At 42.6% G+C, this 18,039-nt stretch overlaps 1 protein-coding gene and 1 pseudogene across 3 annotated transcripts in view; both read right to left on the minus strand.

Moving 5' to 3' along the window:
* Positions 1-11,353, minus strand: part of JADE3 (jade family PHD finger 3) — a 138,884-nt gene extending 127,531 nt beyond the window's left edge. Inside the window, exon 1 of one of the 3 annotated variants that reach the window (XM_027533555.1) lies at positions 11,186-11,353. The gene's annotated coding sequence lies outside the window, so the exon portion shown is untranslated. Of the gene's footprint in view, positions 1-10,723; positions 10,846-11,185 lie in introns of those variants that run through there. The other 2 variants (XM_027533554.1, XM_027533556.1) reach the window with 2 other exon arrangements.
* A 3,338-nt stretch (positions 11,354-14,691) lies between these two features.
* On the minus strand, positions 14,692-16,530 carry LOC113888055 (annotated as a pseudogene).
* Positions 16,531-18,039: the final 1,509 nt, after the last annotated feature.

Genomic DNA, 18,039 nt, shown 5'->3' on the forward strand with positions numbered 1-18,039 from the left:
AGCACAAGGAAAAACCCAAAGCTAAGCAGGAGTCAAAAAGAAGGTATCAATCACTAGAAGAATCAGAAATCTCTGGTGCCCATAGCAAAAACAAAGATGGAACATAGGCCAACTCCTGACTAATTTAAATCCCCACACTAAAGGCCTAGCAGAAGAAAACTTGTGTTCTCCTACCCATGTTCAGCTTTCAGCTTATTTACGAGGTATAATAAAAGGCAGGAAGATATTCCAAATGCCAAAACAACCATCAGGTCCAGACTCAGTATGACACAGAAATTGGGGCTATCAGAAATGAAATCTGTAAGAATTATGTTTACTATGCTAAAAACTCTTAAAGGAAAAGGTAGACAATATGCAAGAGCAGATGGATAATTTCACCAAAGAGGTGTTAACTGTGATAAAGAATCAAATGGAAATGCTCAATATGAAAACAGTAAAAAACACACCATGCTCAACAGCAGAACTGACACAGACAAAGAAAGAATAAGTGAACATACAGATCAAGTTTACTGATCAGGTCAATAAAAATGAAAAGAGACAAAAGAGAAAAAAATAGAACACAGCATTCAAGAACTGTGGGGCAATATCAAACAGAATAACATACTTGTAATTGGAACCCCAGAAGGAAGAAAAAATAGAGAACTGGGCACAATAATTATTTGAAGAAATAATGGCTGAGAACTTTCAAAATTAGTGACAGACAGCAAACCACAGATACAAGAAGCTCAGAGAATACCAAGCAGCATAAATATGAAAAAAAGAAAGCCACACCTAAGCAAATACAAAGTGATTAAAGGGAACCAGAGGCAAAAAGACAAATTAACTATGGAAGAACAAGAAAGAATTACAGCAGACTTATCAGAAACCACGCAAGCAAGGCAACAATGGAGAGAGGAAAAAAGTGTCAACATTCCATGAAAATTCCACATCCCATGAAAATGTCCTTCAAAAGTGAGGGAAAAAAAGACTTTCTCAAACAGAAACAAAATATTTACTGACAGTATATCTAGCATAAAAGTTGATGTTAAAGGAACATTCTTCAGGCAGAAAGATTATGAATAAGGTAGGAACTTGGATTAGCATAAAGAAATGAAAAGCACTGGGAAAGGAATAAATGAATGTAGAATATAATATTTTCTTTTCAAAATGTTTCAAAAATGAGGGACTTCCCTGGTGGTCCAGTGGCTCAGACTCCACACTGCCAATGCAGGGGGCCTGGGTTTGATCCCTGGTCAGGGAACTAGATCCCACATGCTGCAACTAAAGAATTCACACACTGCAACAAAGATCAAAGACTGTGCATGCCACAACCAAGACCTGGTACAACCAAATAAAATTTTTAAAAATGTTAATTAGAAAAATGTTTGAAAAGCCAATTTCCCAGATACCAGTCAAGGGTCAATCTTTCAAGCAGGCCTTCTAAAGATAGCACCCTTAGGCCTATATTAAATCTTTTCAGTGTGTGTGCATGCTAAGTCTCTTCAGTCATGTCCAACTCTTTGTGACCCCAAGGATTGTAGCCCGCCAGGCTCCTCTGTCCATGTGATTTTCCAGACAAGAACACTGGAGTGGGTTGCCATGTCCTCCTCCTGGGGATCTTCCCGACCTAGGGACTGAACTCACATCTCTTCCATCTCTGCAATGGCAGGTGGGTTCTTTGCCACTAGTACCACCTGGGAAGCCCTTTTCAGCACAAGAGAGTTAAAAAAAAAAAAAACCCTGCAGCTAACATCATACTTAACAGTGAGAGATGGAATACTTTCGAAGATTGGATCAAATTAAGGATGTCCTCTCTCACCACTACAACTCTGATAAAGAAGAAAAAATAACAGTATTCATATTACCTGATTTCAAGAATCCTATGAATCTATTGTAGTCAAGACAGTGTGGTAATGGCAAAGTGATAGACACACAGATCAATTCATCAGAATAGAGACCTCAGAAATAGACCCACACAAGCATTGTCATATGTCACAAGCATTGACAGAAGTACAAAAGCAATTCAATGGAGAAACACAGTCTTTTCAACAAATGGTTCTGGAACTACTGGACATCCATACACAGGAAGATGAACTTTGACATACACTCATTTTCATGGCTGGTGGGAATGCAAAATGACAGAGAACCATTTTGGAAGATAGTTTGGCAGTTTCTTATAAAAACTCTGCAATCCCACTCCTAGGTATTTACCCAAGTGAACTGAAAACTTATATCCACACAAAATGTTTATTCAGATTTATTCATAATTGCCTGGAAGCAACCAAGTTGTGTCCTCAAACAGGTGAATGAACAAACTGTGGTACATCCATACAATGGAATGCAATTCAATGATAAAAAGGAAAGAAGTATTATTAGATGAATCAAGTAAAATCAGACCAAAAAAGGCTACATATTGCATCTATTCCATTCATATGACATTCTGGAAAAGGTAGGGCTATAGTTAAACATTCAGAAGTATGCTATTCTGAGGCATTTCTAGGAAACAAAACTGGCTGGATATATTTTTTACCAAGGATAGTTCTGACCAGGTCAATGGAAGTTCATATCACCATAAACATACACCATTTCTTTTTAGATAAATGTCCTTCATTTTTAAAATAGGGTAATATATTCACATGGCTTAAAATTCCAAAAGTATACATAAAAGTCGGAGAAGGCAATGGCACCCCACTCCAGTACTCTTGCCTGGAGAATCCCATGAGCGGAGGAGCCTGGTAGGCTGCAGTCCATGGGATCGCTGAGTCGGACACGACCGACTGACTTCACTTTCACTTTTCACTTTTATGCATTGGAGAAGGAAATGGCAACCCACTCCAGTGTTCTTGCCTGCAGAATCCCAGGGACGGGGAAGCCTGGCGGGCTGCCCTCTATGAGGTCGCACAGAGTCGGACACGACTGAAGCGACTTAGCAGCAGCAGCAGCAGCAGCAGCATACATAAAAGTTTATGCAATGAAGTCTCCTTCCCTCCCTCTATCCCAGCCATGTGTGCCCCAAAGCTCAGTGTCTTGAATATCCTTTCAGAAATATTTTATGCTTATATAAGCAAAAATGCATGTATTACTGCCCCACTATTATACACAAATGGTAGTATACAATATACAGTGCTCTATTTCTTGCTTTTTCATTTTGTACATCTTGAAGATCACGTGATATCAATGTAATATTCTACTGCGGAAATCAAGCCTTGATTGATCCTTAGGCTATAACCACTCTTTTGCTATTATAAGCAATACTCCAAGTAATATGCAAGTATTTGTTGAATTCATTTCTGCAAGTGTTTGCTGGGTCAAATGATATGTGCATTTATAATTTTGATGGCTATTTCCAAGTCACTGACTTTTAAAATATCAGGGATGTTTAGTTTTTCTCCTAAGAGGAAAAAAAAGAAACTGAGATTCTATCACCAGGCAATTTTCTGGAGCTCTAAGATGTACAAAATAAAGCCTTCTACTCAGTTTTCCCCACGTGCTTACTAGGATCCAGTTGAATTTTCATGTAATATATTTCAGGCCACAAGCTGGTTGCAAAACCTATTTCAGGTATGTAAAAGGTATTACTTCTAAAATCGTCACAAGCAAAGGCCGGCTGACGCCCCAAATTACTAATCACTGGCCACTAACTCTGTAGCACAACAGTGGATTCTTCACTGCAACCACACAGAGATTTTAAAATTCTGACCAAATAAAACATACCTAACAGAAGGCAATGGTACCACACTTCAGTACTCTTGCCTGGAAAACCCCATGGACGGAGGAGCCTGGTAGGCTGCAGTCCGTGGGGTCGCTAAGTCGGACAAGACTGAGCGACTTCACTTTCACACATTGGAGAAGGAAATGGCAACCCACTCCAGTGTTCTTGCCTGGAGAATCCCAGGGACGGTGGAGCCTGATGGGCTGCCGTCTATGGGGTTGCACAGAGTCGGACATGACTGAAGCAACTTAGCAGCAGCAGCAGCAGCAGCAACAGAATTCTTTGTCCTTATTATAATGCCCAAATAAGGATTTCTTCTCTTAGGTAAAACTGTAACTCACATAAAGGTTATGAAGAAAGGCTGCAAATGTTTCTCTCATCTTTCAGGTAGTGATGGATTCCCAATTAACTGTCTTTTTGCTTGACCTCAAAACCTATTGCAGTCTAGCACATTACAGTTTTTGTGCTAAAGCTTGAACCAGAGGTTGAGGAAACCCAGGGGCTCCTTTGATAATAGCCATATAAGATCAGTGAGCAACAAGCCACTCATGAGACTATATCTTGAGCCACAATGTCACCCTCTGGCTTCCTTCCAGAAAAACCATCACTCAGCTTCAAACTTGATAAAAGAGAGATGGCACAATCATATTATTTAGTTTCAAGAATATACTACATTGGGACTTCCCTCGTGGTTCAGTGGTTAAGACTCTGTGCTTTTAACGCCAGGGGCACAGGTTTGATCCCTGTTTGGGGAACTAAGATCTCACAATGCTGTGTGGTGTGGCAAAAAAAAAAAAAAAAAAGAATACACTACATTTATAAGTAAGTGTTTAAAATGATTTATCAAAGGAAAACAGATTATATTCATTAATAATTAATATGCATTACTGCAGTAATGGTCCCCAATTTTCTCACATCTCCTTGTGTCCATGCCTTGGAGGGTCCTCTCCCACAATGACTCTGGGCTTGGCCAAGGAACTTCTGTGATTTGGCTGATGGGGCAGTATCAAATGTGACAGACAAGATACTTGAGAAGTGCTTTTGCCTTGGTGCTTGCTCTCATCTGCTACTCTTTGTGCCTTTGAGACTATGATGTTAACAAGTCCAAACTAGCCAGCTGGATGAGGGACCACTTGGAGTGAGGATGAGCCATCCCAGCTTAGGGCCTCCTAGACCAACCAGCCTGGCAACTACCAGATGTATGAGCAAGGCCATCCTAGATCATGCATTTGCCAGCTAACCACCCTCCCTCTCCTCCTCCAAAAAAAAGTTAACTGACATAGGCTACTCCAAAGTAAATATGTCTGTGGTCCAATACATATGGAAAGGGGAAGAGAACACTGATCTTACCCTATGAAGTTTACTCTGCACATAATAGTTCCAAACAGAAAAACCTGCAGTACCTGGATGAGAATAAATATATAAGTATCAAAAAAATTCCTGAGTCCTCCTGGATTCTCACAAATGCACTGTCTGCCATCACAGATGGCACACACTAAAACACACACACACACAACACAAAAAATTTCCATTTAGTCAATGAAGCATCTTTATCATGATATATTTAAACCAAAGTCTTATAGTCAACAGTTCCATTTCTAACATGAACTCAGGTTTCTAGGAATTACTTTTTCTTTCAATTCTACTTGCTTCCCCATTTGACAGGGCTTGGTGAAAGCTCAAAGAGCTCCCTCAATGCAGCCTAAAAAGCATCAGGTAATAGAGCCCAATTAAACCTCCTAGAAGCATTCCACAGGACCAGCTTCTTCCAGCATCACAGCAACTCTTTTTAGCCATGTTAATGGCGGGCAGTAAAAACTGTTTAAGATCTACACATTTGGGCCAGAAACATTGCCTCTATTGGATCACTAAGTGAGACACTAAAAGGGAAATGACTCTCTTAAGCCACTTTTGTTTAGGCCTCAGGAGATGCCTTTCTGGATTCACACACACACACACAGAAACACCTTCTAGCAGCCTCCTACAGCCCTTGGAGTAAAACACAAGCTCCTTAACGAGGTCCCCTAAGACCCTGTCAATCTTACCCTGCCTGTCTCATCTCTTTCTCCAGGTCCTAGTCAAACCTCTTTGAATCCTTACCACCTCTCTCCCACCTCAGTGCCCTTACAACACCTGCTGTTCCCTCTGCCTGGCAATCCCTTCTCTCTTTTTCCCTGCTTTTTCCTGCTAAGTCTTCAGGATTCAAGGCACCATGCTGGTCTCCATCTCCCTCTCTGAAGGATTCTACCTCTTACTTGCTGTTTGACTTTAGGCAAGTTACCATTGCTTCACCTCTTTGAGCTTCATATCTCAGAAAGAAACCCTGTGATAAGCACTTAGCACAATGCTTAGCACACAAAAAATGCTTAACAAATCATCACTGCTGTTATAGCTATTATAGTAATCTTCATTGCAATTTAGTACGATTAGTAATTAGATATTTATTTGTAGAAAAATAGAAACACCTCCTTGGATTTCACCTTAATACCTAATCCTGTTCATGCTATTTCCCCCATAATGCAATTCTGGAAGGGAAGATGAATGTTTATAGAGCAATTATTACCTCAAAAGTGTGTTTTGGCAGATGAAGAAACCGAGGCACAGTGAAATTAAGTGGTCAAAATCAAGTGATGGATTAAAATCCAAGTTGGCATGACCCTACAGCCTGTGCTGTATATGACACCAAAGGTTTCTCTAACTCATGAACCTTGTCAACTAAGAGCAGCAAGCATCAGAAAAAATGAATCTTCACATTTACATACTTCTCAAACGACTCCCAGGTATTTAACTCTTCAAATCCTTAACCAGCCTGATGTTCCAATCAGCCATGTAAATTCCTTCAGCAGAATACTCTTCCCCTTGATTGAGATGGTAGATTTCCTTACCTTTCCACCGGATGTTGAGCTTTCAAGGGGATGAATATCTTTCACGTCTTATACCCCTAGCAAACAAATTTGCTAAATAAATTAAAATGTTGGAGAATATATAATAAGTACAAAGTTGGGGAGTGGTGGAATGACTTTTCATAAAAATATTAAAGTTTGGCATAGCTAAAAACAAACTTGACAAAAATGACAACAAAAAGGGAGTTTATCTTAACCACTTTTACAATTGATAATGATTTCTATATCTAGTATTAGAGATTCCATGTTATTTACAAATGTGTATTTTACAACTTTAGGTAGACCACTCACCAATATTCTGCTATACCCAGCAGCTGCATTCGAGCCACCCTCATGAGCGGATGCCTTTGACAAATATCTCAATGGTTACTTTCAAATGGGTCATAAAAGAAAACAGAGCAAATGATAAAGCAAATGGGAGCAAACTGTTAGTAAATGGTAAGTTTGAGCAAAAGGAATACAGGAGTTCTTTGTACTATTTTTGCAACTTTTCTGTAATTATATCAAAATGAAATGTTCTGAAAATTTGAAATTAAAAAAAAAAAAAGATTTTCCCAGGAGATTGAACACACAAGGTACTGGCCATGCTGGTTTCGTATTATCTTGTCACTTGTTCCAAAAAACACACTCCAGTCATGGTTCCTTGCCTGTCAGCCAATATCAAAGGACAAAAATCCCATGGGCAACAGGGCTCAGCCACCACTTCTGGGTTGGGACAGAGATTAAATTATTTATTGCTTGAAGAGTACTAATGAACACATAGGTATCCTATTGGACAAAGCTCCAGCACTATTCCCCACACCAGGCACCCTACTTTCTTCAGTCAGCTACCCTTTGAGTCCTTACTTTCCCTTCCCCAAGCTCAGTTATGGGGCCAGGCAAATTCTCCTCACACTTTCTTGCTCACTGTTCCACCCACACAAGAGAAGCACAGAGACAGATCAGATGGTAAGAGCTTTGCTGCTATTGTCTATGGAGAGACTTACAGGGAGTAAGAAAAAATAACCCTAGGGGAATCACAAAGATTCCAGAAAACAGAAAACTCAAAGCGGTAGTTACTTGGTCTGTAACAACCACTTGCTAGCACCCTTTTATTCATTCATCACTTCTACCTACTCGTCCTAGACCTTCCCCACTCCCCAAACCAGAATGCTTCAGCTTTCCTAGCCACTGTAAGTAGGACAACAGGTAGAAACTTGTAAATCATTCAAGTGTCCCCATATTAGCCATTTCAGAAGAGTGCCACATGGGTGTCACCCAACACTCAACCCTCACCTATAAGGTGAGACAAATAAAGATCATAGTAAGTTATCCTCGGATGAGATTTTCTTAATGTAAACCAGCATATGATCTCTACCTTCCTCAGCTCCTGTTTTGTGTAAGCTCTATGAGGAGGTAGATGCATTATGTCCTACACAATGTTCAACCTCTGTATCCCTGATCAAGGATTATTAAAGCCCTCTGTAATGCCCTATCTGTAATGCCCTATCTTCAAAAACACCCAATGCTTTCTGCCTCTTGCCTCCCCCCAAATACTTGCTTAGTTCCAGCCATACCTCAAAGTAGTATGCAGAAAGAAGAAATGGCTTTGTGTAGCTTAGGGGAGAAATGGGTTGATAGAGTTGGTGGAAGACAAAGGAGAAAAAAAGACAAGCATTACCAAAGAAATTCATATTCAACCTACAGCCTTCAACATCCTTTGTTCTTAAATATTTTAACTTTCGCTAACCCATACAACTCAACTATGAGAGCCATGAACCATCATCTGTCCTGCTCCTGGGAACCTTCTCTACAGGCCAGAAGGTGGGTCACAGGTGCCCCTCAGGCTGCTTCCACATCACTCCTGGCGGCCAACTAATCACGAACACTTCAGGAAGGACTGGGAGGCCCTTCTTCACTTTCCCCTACCTGTGACCATGATTCACCAACTCACAGAAACACGACTCAGAAAAGTAGGAGAACGAAAGTGTAGGTTCTAGAACCAGACAAGGACCCCTGAATATTTCAGAAATGACTGGACAAAGAATGCAAGAAACTCTGTCAAGGCACCAAGACTAGGTTACAAGCACTTCTCTAGCAAACAAAACTGTAGAGAAGAGCATAGTTGAAGAAAAGGTGTCAGTGATGGTAAATAACCCTGAGAAGATCTCATGTAATTCTTTCACCCTTGGAGTTTTTACCCTCTTATAGTTCAAGTATTTAAATTCAGAGCTCACTTTAGATGAAAAAGAAAATGACACGTTATAAAGGTAAATAGAATGCTTGCCTGCTAAGTCAAGTCGGACTCTTTGCGACCCTATGGACCATAGCCCGCCAGGCTCCTCTTGTCCATGGGATTCTCCAGGCAAGAATACCGGAGTGGGTTGCCCTGCCCTCCTCCAGGGGATCTTCCCGACCCAGGGATCAAACCCAAGTCTCCTGAGTTAGCAGGTGGGATCCTTACTCCTAGGCTAAACAGAAGAGGGGGAAAAAAAACCTACATATATTTCACTTATCCACATGATGCTATGAAAGCATGAGAACTACACTATTCAAAGGGTACAGAGGCCTAGGATCCACATTCCCATTGTTTACAGATATTATGAAAGTATTAAATAAAAATACAATGCTTTGTTCAGGCCGACTCCTTTCTCCCCCGGCCCCAGTATCACCCCCCAGGCTGACAAGAAATAGCTGCAGGGAAGGTATTTAAGAGAACTACTCTGGGAAAGTGGATTCTGGGTTGCTTAAACTAAGCCAAGATGTTGTGCAACCAGTCTTTACCTAAATTATTTTCCATTACTTTGCCAGTTTAGAGAGAAGCAGACAGTTATCTTTATCAGAGAATGAGGTCGCCTTTCCCTCCAGGCCACTGGAATCACCATCAACACGGTTTTGATTTCTTACACAATCAGGCGCGCGCGCGGGGGCGGGGGGGGGGGGCGAGGAGGCCCGCTGGGGGGGCGGACACGGGGATCTCATCCTCAGCTTTACAGATAAACGGATCTCACATCAAAAACAACCCCATGAATATGAGAGCATGGATTTCCTTGCATCTCAGAAAGTCAGAGAAGCGGCCAAACAAGTTTCTCGCCAAATGCTTAGGAGCTGCATATGTCCCAGGGCTACACAATGATACCAACTTTTAAACATGCCTTCACATACCACCATTATGGTCCCACACTCGAGGTCCCTCGCCCGCTTTCCCCCCTCACAAATAATAAACGCAGGTTGGTTACCGCGTGCAATTTAAAGCCGGACTTTACCGAAGCAGTAGCTCGAGAAAAGCGAGAGGAAAAGATTGGAGGCAGACTTTTTTTTTTTTTAATCGATATCCCCATGGCGTGGGGAATAAAACCAACTCAATCGCTGAGAAAAGTTAAGTTTGCCGTGCCCAGCTGTGGGAAAAATTTTCCCGTAAGATTCGGAAAGCCCTCCCGTTTTTCCCACCCCCGCCCCCCCGGACCGCCCGGCACTCGCCGGTCGCGGCGGCCCGGGACCGGCAGCTCTGGAACAATAACGCGAGGGGGAGGGAAAGTTCGTCAGCCCGCGGGACGCCGGGGCTCACCAACGGCGGGACCACGCCGCCGCCCGCACCGCCCGGCCCCCAGTCTCTGGGACTCGGTTCTTCCCGCCCCTCAACAGCGAAACAGTCGGGGTGCGCCCCCGCTCCCTGGAGCATCCGGCCCCAGGGGGCCCGCAGAGCGGGTCCTCACGACGCGAGTCGGACCCCGGGAGCCCCGAGAGCAGGCAGTAAACCGGGAGGGAGGGGGCGCCAGGAGGGGGCACCGGAGGAAACGGCCGCAACAGTTATGGCGCTCAATTTCTGCCCGAGTGTAGCCGCAGCCGAACACGGCCGGCCGCCCCCACCACCCACGCCCCCGGGCCGGCCACCCAGCGCTGCCCGGAGCCGGCCGAGGAGCCACCGGGCACTTTACCTCAGCCCACACACGCTCTCGGCTCCAAGGCTCTGGGGACGCCGGAGGCCACCGCCGTGTGGAGCCGGACCGACCCGGAGCGCGGCGAGGTTGGTCTGGGACGTTGCGCTCCGTGGCGCCTGTTTCCACCCCCAGAGGCCGCCACTCCCGCTACCCACCCGACGCGACGCCCCCAAAACCCGCTCGCCCCGCGTCCAGTCAGAGGCGCCTACCTTAGCGCGGCGCGACCGCTGCTCCTTCCCGGCTCCACACTAGGGCCCGGCAACGTGCCGGGCGAGTCCGGTAGAGGTGGTAACCGCCCCCTGAACCGCTCGCTTTCTTCTCTCCCCTCCCTCGCACCTGCCCCCTAATCTCCTCCCTTACCCCCCGCCCTCCGCCCCGCCGCCGGATCCGCCGGGGCCGGCCCCCGCGCCTCAGCTCCCGCCCTCGGCCCTCGCCCGCCCGCCCGGCCCGTCAGGCCTCAGCGCTGGGCAGGCGGTTGGGCGGCGGCGGCAGCGAAGGAGGCGGCGGCGGCAGCGGCTGAAGCGGCGCGGAACACTATTGTATTCCTGACACTGTGCGCTCCCACGCTCCGCCTCTTCCCCTTCCTTCCTTCTCCACCGTCTCCCCAACCTCCGCGTTCCACTCCAACCGCCCCCCCACCCGCAGCCAACCGCCGGCCGCGCTCGCCCTACCCGTCTCTGGCTCCCTGCTGTCCGACCGCTCTGACCGCCGCGCGCTCTTCTGGCGGGCCGGGCGCAGTTTGCCACCGCCGCGCGCCTTGAGGCCCCGCCCACTTGCTGCTCCCGCACGCGCCGCGCGGGGCTCCAGGTGGGTTCCTCTCAGCTCCTGCTGGGTGCGCTGCAGCCTGGAGGCGCCTCACCACCTCTGAGGGCTGGAGACGCCGACGACGGGGAGGTGCCTGGGTTGTGTTGAAATACTACCTAAGCTTTTCAGGGCCCCTTTCAACTCTGAAGTTCTATAAGTGGACCCTCCTGTATGCAACTTGTTGTCGGTCACTATTGATTTAAGCCGTTTGCGCTTAAATTACACCTATAATAATATTCAAGCCGAAGTGGCTATTCACAGAATAAATTTATTCAGTTGCAGGCACAAGTGGTTTATGAGGTATGGCTTTTTGATGAGTCAACTTGGTTAGGGTACAGCCCCCAGTTATTCAGTCAAACACTAACCAAGGTGTTGCTTTGAAGGTATTTTCGAGTAATTAAAGCTCCTGATCAGTTGACATAAAGTGAGGGAGATTATCCTGGATAATCTGGATGGGTCTGGTCGTTCCTTTCTGATTGCGTGCCCTATAGATTTTGGATTTGCCTTGCCTGCCCCACATTTGTAAGCCAATGTCTTCTAATCAATGAATGAATAAAAATGTGACTGTGTATGCGTCTTTGTGGGTCTGTCTCTGGTGGAAAACTGACTCATACAGATGTTTAAGCAGCAAACTCTTTACCATGAACTCATAATTGTCGTTTTCATTCACATTTCTAGGCTAAACAAAAATGTGGGCTCTTTTTGTATTTTGTCTGTTTTCAGTATTAAAGATGTAGTTCTATTTCATAACGTGCAAATATGTGAATTCTAAAATATTCGTGGTCCTTCAGACTTACCTCATTTATTTATTATCCTCCTTTTATTTACCTCAGTATTGCTGGACTGTGCTGTCCTTAGTCGCTCAGTCGTGTCCGACTTTTTGCGACCCCGTGGACTGTAGCCCACCAAGCTCCTCTGTCCGTGGGGATTCTCCAGGCAAGAATACTGGAGTGGTTTGCCATGCCCTCCTCCCGGGATCTTCCCAACTCACGGATGGAACCCAGGTCTCCTGCATTGTTGGCAGATTCTTTACCAGCTGAGCTACCAGGGAAGCCCTACCTCAATATTATACTTACTTTGAAATAATTATAGATTCACAGGATCTGTAAAAAAAAAAAAAAAGTATTACAAAACAGTCTCAAGTACTCTTCACCCAATTTTCCCCAATGGTAATATCTTACATAACCAAGATACTGACATTAGTACAAGCCACAGTCCTTACTCAGATTTCACCAGTTTTAAATGCACTCATTTCTGTGTCTGTATGTATAGAACTGTGCAATTTTATCACATGTGAATGGGATCATACCTTTTGAAACTGGCTTTTCTTCATTCAGCATCATTTCTTTGTGATTCATCTACTGGCTTTTCTTCATTCAGCATCATTTCTTTGTGATTCATCCAAGTAGTTGCACATATCAATAGATCATTCCTTTTTATTGCTGAGTGGTAATATTGCTATGAATGTACTACAGTTTAACTATTCACCTGGATGGATATTAGGGTTGTTTTCGATTTTTGTGTATAAGAATAAAATTTCGATGAATATTCATGCAGAGTTTCTTGTGTAAACATTAACTTCTCCATGACAAATACCCAGGAGTGCAATTGCTGGGTTGGATGGTATGTGTATGTTTAGTGTTATGAGAAACTGCCAAAAATTTCCAGACTGTCTATACCATTTCACATTCCCACCAGCAATGTAGAGATCCAGTTTCTCTACATCTTTGCCTGCATTTGGTATAGTGACTATGTGTTGTTGTTGTTGTTGTTGTTGTTTTTTGACTATGTTTTTATTTTCATCATTCTAATAGATGTGTTGTGATACCTCTTTGTTTTAAATTGCATTTCGCCAATAGCTGATGTTGTTAAACATCTTTTTATATGCTTATTTGCCATTTGTATATCCTCTTTAGTGAAATGTCTGCTCATGTATTTTGCCCACAACATTAATTTTTTTTTTTTTTTTTTGGCTCTGCTGGGTCTTTGTTGCTATGCAGTCTTTTCTCTAGTTGTGGCAAGCGGGGGCTTCTCATTGTGGTGACTTCCCTTACTGTGGAGCACGGGCTCCAGGGCATGCAGACTTCAGAAGTTGTGGCACGTGAGCTCAGTAGTTGTGGCTTCTAGGCTCTAGAGCACAAGCTCAATAGTTGTGGCACAGGGGCTTAGTTGCTCCCTGGCATGTGGGATCTTCCTGAACTAGGGATTGAACCTGTGTTTCCTGCATTGGCAACCGAATTCCTCACTACTGAGCCATCAGGGAAGCCCTGCCCATTACATTTTGAGAATTCCTTATATATTCTAGATACAAGTTCTCTGTCAGATAAGTGATCTGCAAATATTTTTCCCAGTCTGTAACTGGTTTTTTCATCCTCTTAAGAGATTTTGAAGGTCAAAACTTTTAATTTTGATGAAGTCCAAATTATCAACGTTTGCATTTATGTATGATGAATTGGTGTCACGTCTGAGAAAAATTTCACCTAGCCCTAGGTCCCACAAAATTTTCTCTTGTATTTCCTCATAAAAGTATTAGAGTTTTATATTTTATATATAAGGCCATGATTAATTTGAATTAATTTTTGTAAAAAATGTGAACTTGAGGTCGAGGTTCATATTTTTGCCTATGAATGTCTGATGGCTGAAACACAATTTGTTAAAATAACTATTTTTTCCTCCATTGAATTACTTTTGCACCTGTGTCAAAATCAGTTGGGCATGTTGTATTTGGCTGTTTGGGGGCTATTTCTAGGTTCACTATTCTGTTTTACTGTTATACCTGTCTATCCCTCTGTGAATACCAAGCAGTCTTTCTTAAAATTCATTTTTAATTGGAAGATAATCACTTTACAATGTTGAATTGGTTTCTGCTGTACAACACCAAACAATCTTGATTACTGTAGGTATGTATTTCTTTATTCTTCTTCAAAACTGTTTTAACCATTCAAGGTTTTTGCCTTTCTATATAAATTTTGGAATAAGCCTGTCTCTATCTACAAGAACCTTGCTGGGATTTTGATAGGAATTGTGTTGAAACTATAGATCAATTTGGGGCAAATTGAAATCTATACTATACTGAGTCTTCTAACCCATAAACACAATATATATCTCTCCATTTATTTAGATATTCTTTGATTTCTTTCATTGCATTTTGGAATTTTCAGCATGCAGATCGTGTACCTGTTTTGTTAAGTGTATACCATATTTCATTTTCTTTGGAGTGACTGTAAATAATATTGTGTTTAGAATTTCACCTTCTTTATTCCTTATTAATATATAGAAATGCAGTTAATTTGGGTGTTGATCTTGTATTCTTTGACTTTTTTTTTTTTCAGCAAAGAGCTCAGCTTTTTATTGAATGTGTTACTAAAAAGGTTTAGTCAAAAAGACAAAAGCCCATGTCATCATTAGACTCTTCAGATTCTTCTTTCCTTGCTTTTACTTTCTTCTTAGCTGAGGCAGCAATGGTGGAGGGGACAGGACCTCCTGAGGGGACAGGACCTCCTGCGGGATCAGCACCAGCTGCTGGGGCAAGTCCTCCAGCTCCCACGTTGCAGATGAGGCTCCCGATGTTGACATTGGCCAAAGCCTTTCCAAACAAGCCTGGTCAGAAAGGTTCAACATTTACACCGGCTGCTTTAATGAGGGCATTGATCTTACACTCTGTGTCCTGCAGGATGAGGGCCGAGTAGATGCAGGCGAGCTCCAAGGAGGCTATGGTGCATGCGAGTATGGTGCAGGCAAGTGCCTGGTGGGGGCTGCCGGGAACCCTGCTAGTCGCCCAGATGAAGTGAGGGTCTCACCCTAGCGGGGCCTTAGCTTCCTTGGAAGGACCGTGTACCTTAGCGGCAGCTGAGGAAAGCCTTTGACTTTGTTGAATCCACTTATTATTTAGTCTTAGCAGTTTTTTGGGTAGATTCTTTGGGATTTTCTCCACAGACAATCATGTTGTCCATGAATATGGACAGTTTTATTTCTTCCTTTCCAATCAGTATGCCTTTTATTTCCTTTTTTTGCCTTATTGTGCAGATGAGAACTTTCAGAGTGGCCTGAGCAGACATCCTTCCCGTGTTCCCTATATTAGGGGGAAACATTCCATCTTTCACCATTAAGAAAACTGTTAGTTGCTGTGTATTTGTTTTTGTAGATGCTTTTTTTGTCAAGTTGAGCAGATACCCTTCTATTCCTAATTTTCTGAGAGTTTTTATCATGAATGAATGGTGAATTTTGTCAGGTGCTTTTTCTACATTACTTGATATGAACATATGATTTTTCTTCTATAGCCTGTGGATATCATAGTTTAGTTTACATTGATTGAATATTGATTTTTTAACTAATCTTGCATAACTGGAATAAACCCTACTTGGTGATGGTATAATTGTTTTTATACCTTTCTGGATTCTATATCACTAATAATTTGTTGCAGATTTCTGTGTCAAAGTCCCTAAAAGAAGTTTGGAGAGTTTTTTCATAGTGTGTTTGTCTGGTTTTTGTATTAGGTGAATACTGGCCTCATAATATGAGTAGAGAAGTTGTACAGAAAAGAGTTAACATAGCAGGCCCTTGGTGGGCCTCTGGGAACTGGGATTTCAGGAGGATTTCCACCATCCCCAGAACTGATAAGAGTGACTCACTATGCCTAAACTGTTTGTACAAATGTGATTTATGCTGGGACTAAAATTCAAGTCTCCTGATTTCCAAGCTGTGCGGAAGAGTTAACATAGCAGGCTGACTGTTATCCTTTGAAAGGCCTGTTTGCAAAGTTGGTTCTTTGATGGCATCTGGAAACTTGGATTTGGGGTGAGTTCCTCCCATTCCAAGGACTGATAAGAATAGCCCACTCTGCCTAAACTGTACAAACAGTATGGTTTATGTTGATCATCTGCTTTCCTTCTGGGAGTCTGGAATTTTGGTAAGTGCTAAGCAGTGAGTGCCTATATGATCAACTCTCAATAAATGCCCTAGGAACTAAGTTTCTAATGAGCTTCCCTGATAGACAGCATTTCGCATGTGTTGTCACAACTCTGCTGGAGGACATAAGTATATCCTGTGTGACTCCACTGGGAGAGGACTCTTAGAACCTTGTACCTGGTTTTCTCTGGATTTTGCCCATGTGCCTTTTTCCTTTGAAGGTTTTGCTCCGTTCTCTTTCACTGTAATAAATAATAGCCTTGAGTCTGATTGTATGCTGAGGTCCCAGTGAATCATTGTGCATGAGCACAGGGATGGTCTTGGAAACCCCTTACACAGAAATGCTCCCTTCTCTTTGATATTCTGGAAAAGACTGTGGAAAATTGGTGTTAATTCTTTAAATGTTTGGTAGAATTTTCCAGTGAAACCATGTGGACCTGGAACTTTTCTTCCCAAGACCTTTTAAATTACAAATCTAATTTCTTTAATAGTTATTGGACCATTCAGATTATAAATTTCATATTTTCTGAGTTGTGATAATTTGTGTTTTTCAAGGAATCAGTCCATTTTATCTAAGTTGTCGAATTTATACACATAGGGTTTTTCATAGTATTCCTTTTTTAAAAAAATATATTTATTTATTTTTACACCACATGGCATTCAGGATCTTGGTTTCCTGACCAGGGATTGAACCTATGTCCCCTGCAGTCGAAGTTCAGAGTCCTAGTTACTGGACTACCAGGGAATTCCCCATAGTATTCCTTAAAAAAAAAAAAAAAAAAAAAACCACATCCATCATCTCACATATTTACTCTCTTTTTCTTTCGTGAGAACATTTAAGTTCTACTTTCTTAGCAATTTCAATTATACAATATAGTATTATCAACTATACTCACAATGTTATACATTAGAGTCTCAGACCTTCTTCATTTTATAGCTGAAAGTTTGTTTGTTTTTTTTTTTGCCCACGTGGCATGTGGGATCTTAGTTCCCAGACCAAGGACCAAACCTGTGTCCCCTATTGTGGAGGCACGGAGTCCTAACCACTGAACCACCCGGGAATCCCCTGGAAGTTTGTACCATTAAACCAACATCTCTCAGTTCTCCCTACTCCATCAGTCCCTGGCAACCACTATTCTATTCTCTGTTTCTATCAGTTTAACTTAAAAATTTCACATGTAAGTGATACCATGCAGTATTTGTCTTTCTCTGACTTATTTCACGTAACATAATGCCCTCCAGATTCATCAATGTTGTCACAAATAATAGGATTTCCTTCTCTTTTTTTAAGGCTGAGTGATATTCTTGAATATATGGTATATAAATAAATATATATATACACATATATCATATTTACTTGATCCATTACTTGATCTGTTGACACTCTTAGGTTGCCTCCATACCTTGGCTCTTGTGAATATTGCTACCTTGAACATAGGAGTGCAGATATTTCACGAGATCCTGATTTCCATTCCTTTGGATATATTCCCAGAAGTGGAATTCCTGGATCATATGGTAGCTTTTTTTTTGGGGGGGGGTGTTCCTAATGTCAAAGAAATACAATAATTTGCAAGTTTCTTTTCCAAATAGTGACATTTTGGGGGTGTTCTCTGGTGGCTTAGTGGTTAGGATTCTGGGCGTTCATTGCTGTGGCCTGGGTTCAATCCCTGGTTAGGGAACTGAGATCTCACAAACCACACAATGTGGCCAAAAAAAAAAAAAGAGGGGGAGAGAAAAGCAAATAGTGACATTTTTAAATGAATATTTTGGTCACGGATTGACTATATGTTTGCTATAGGCAAACATTTCCATA

Source organism: Bos indicus x Bos taurus, chromosome X, assembly GCF_003369695.1.
Source record: "Bos indicus x Bos taurus breed Angus x Brahman F1 hybrid chromosome X, Bos_hybrid_MaternalHap_v2.0, whole genome shotgun sequence".
Lineage (NCBI taxonomy): Eukaryota > Metazoa > Chordata > Mammalia > Artiodactyla > Bovidae > Bos > Bos indicus x Bos taurus.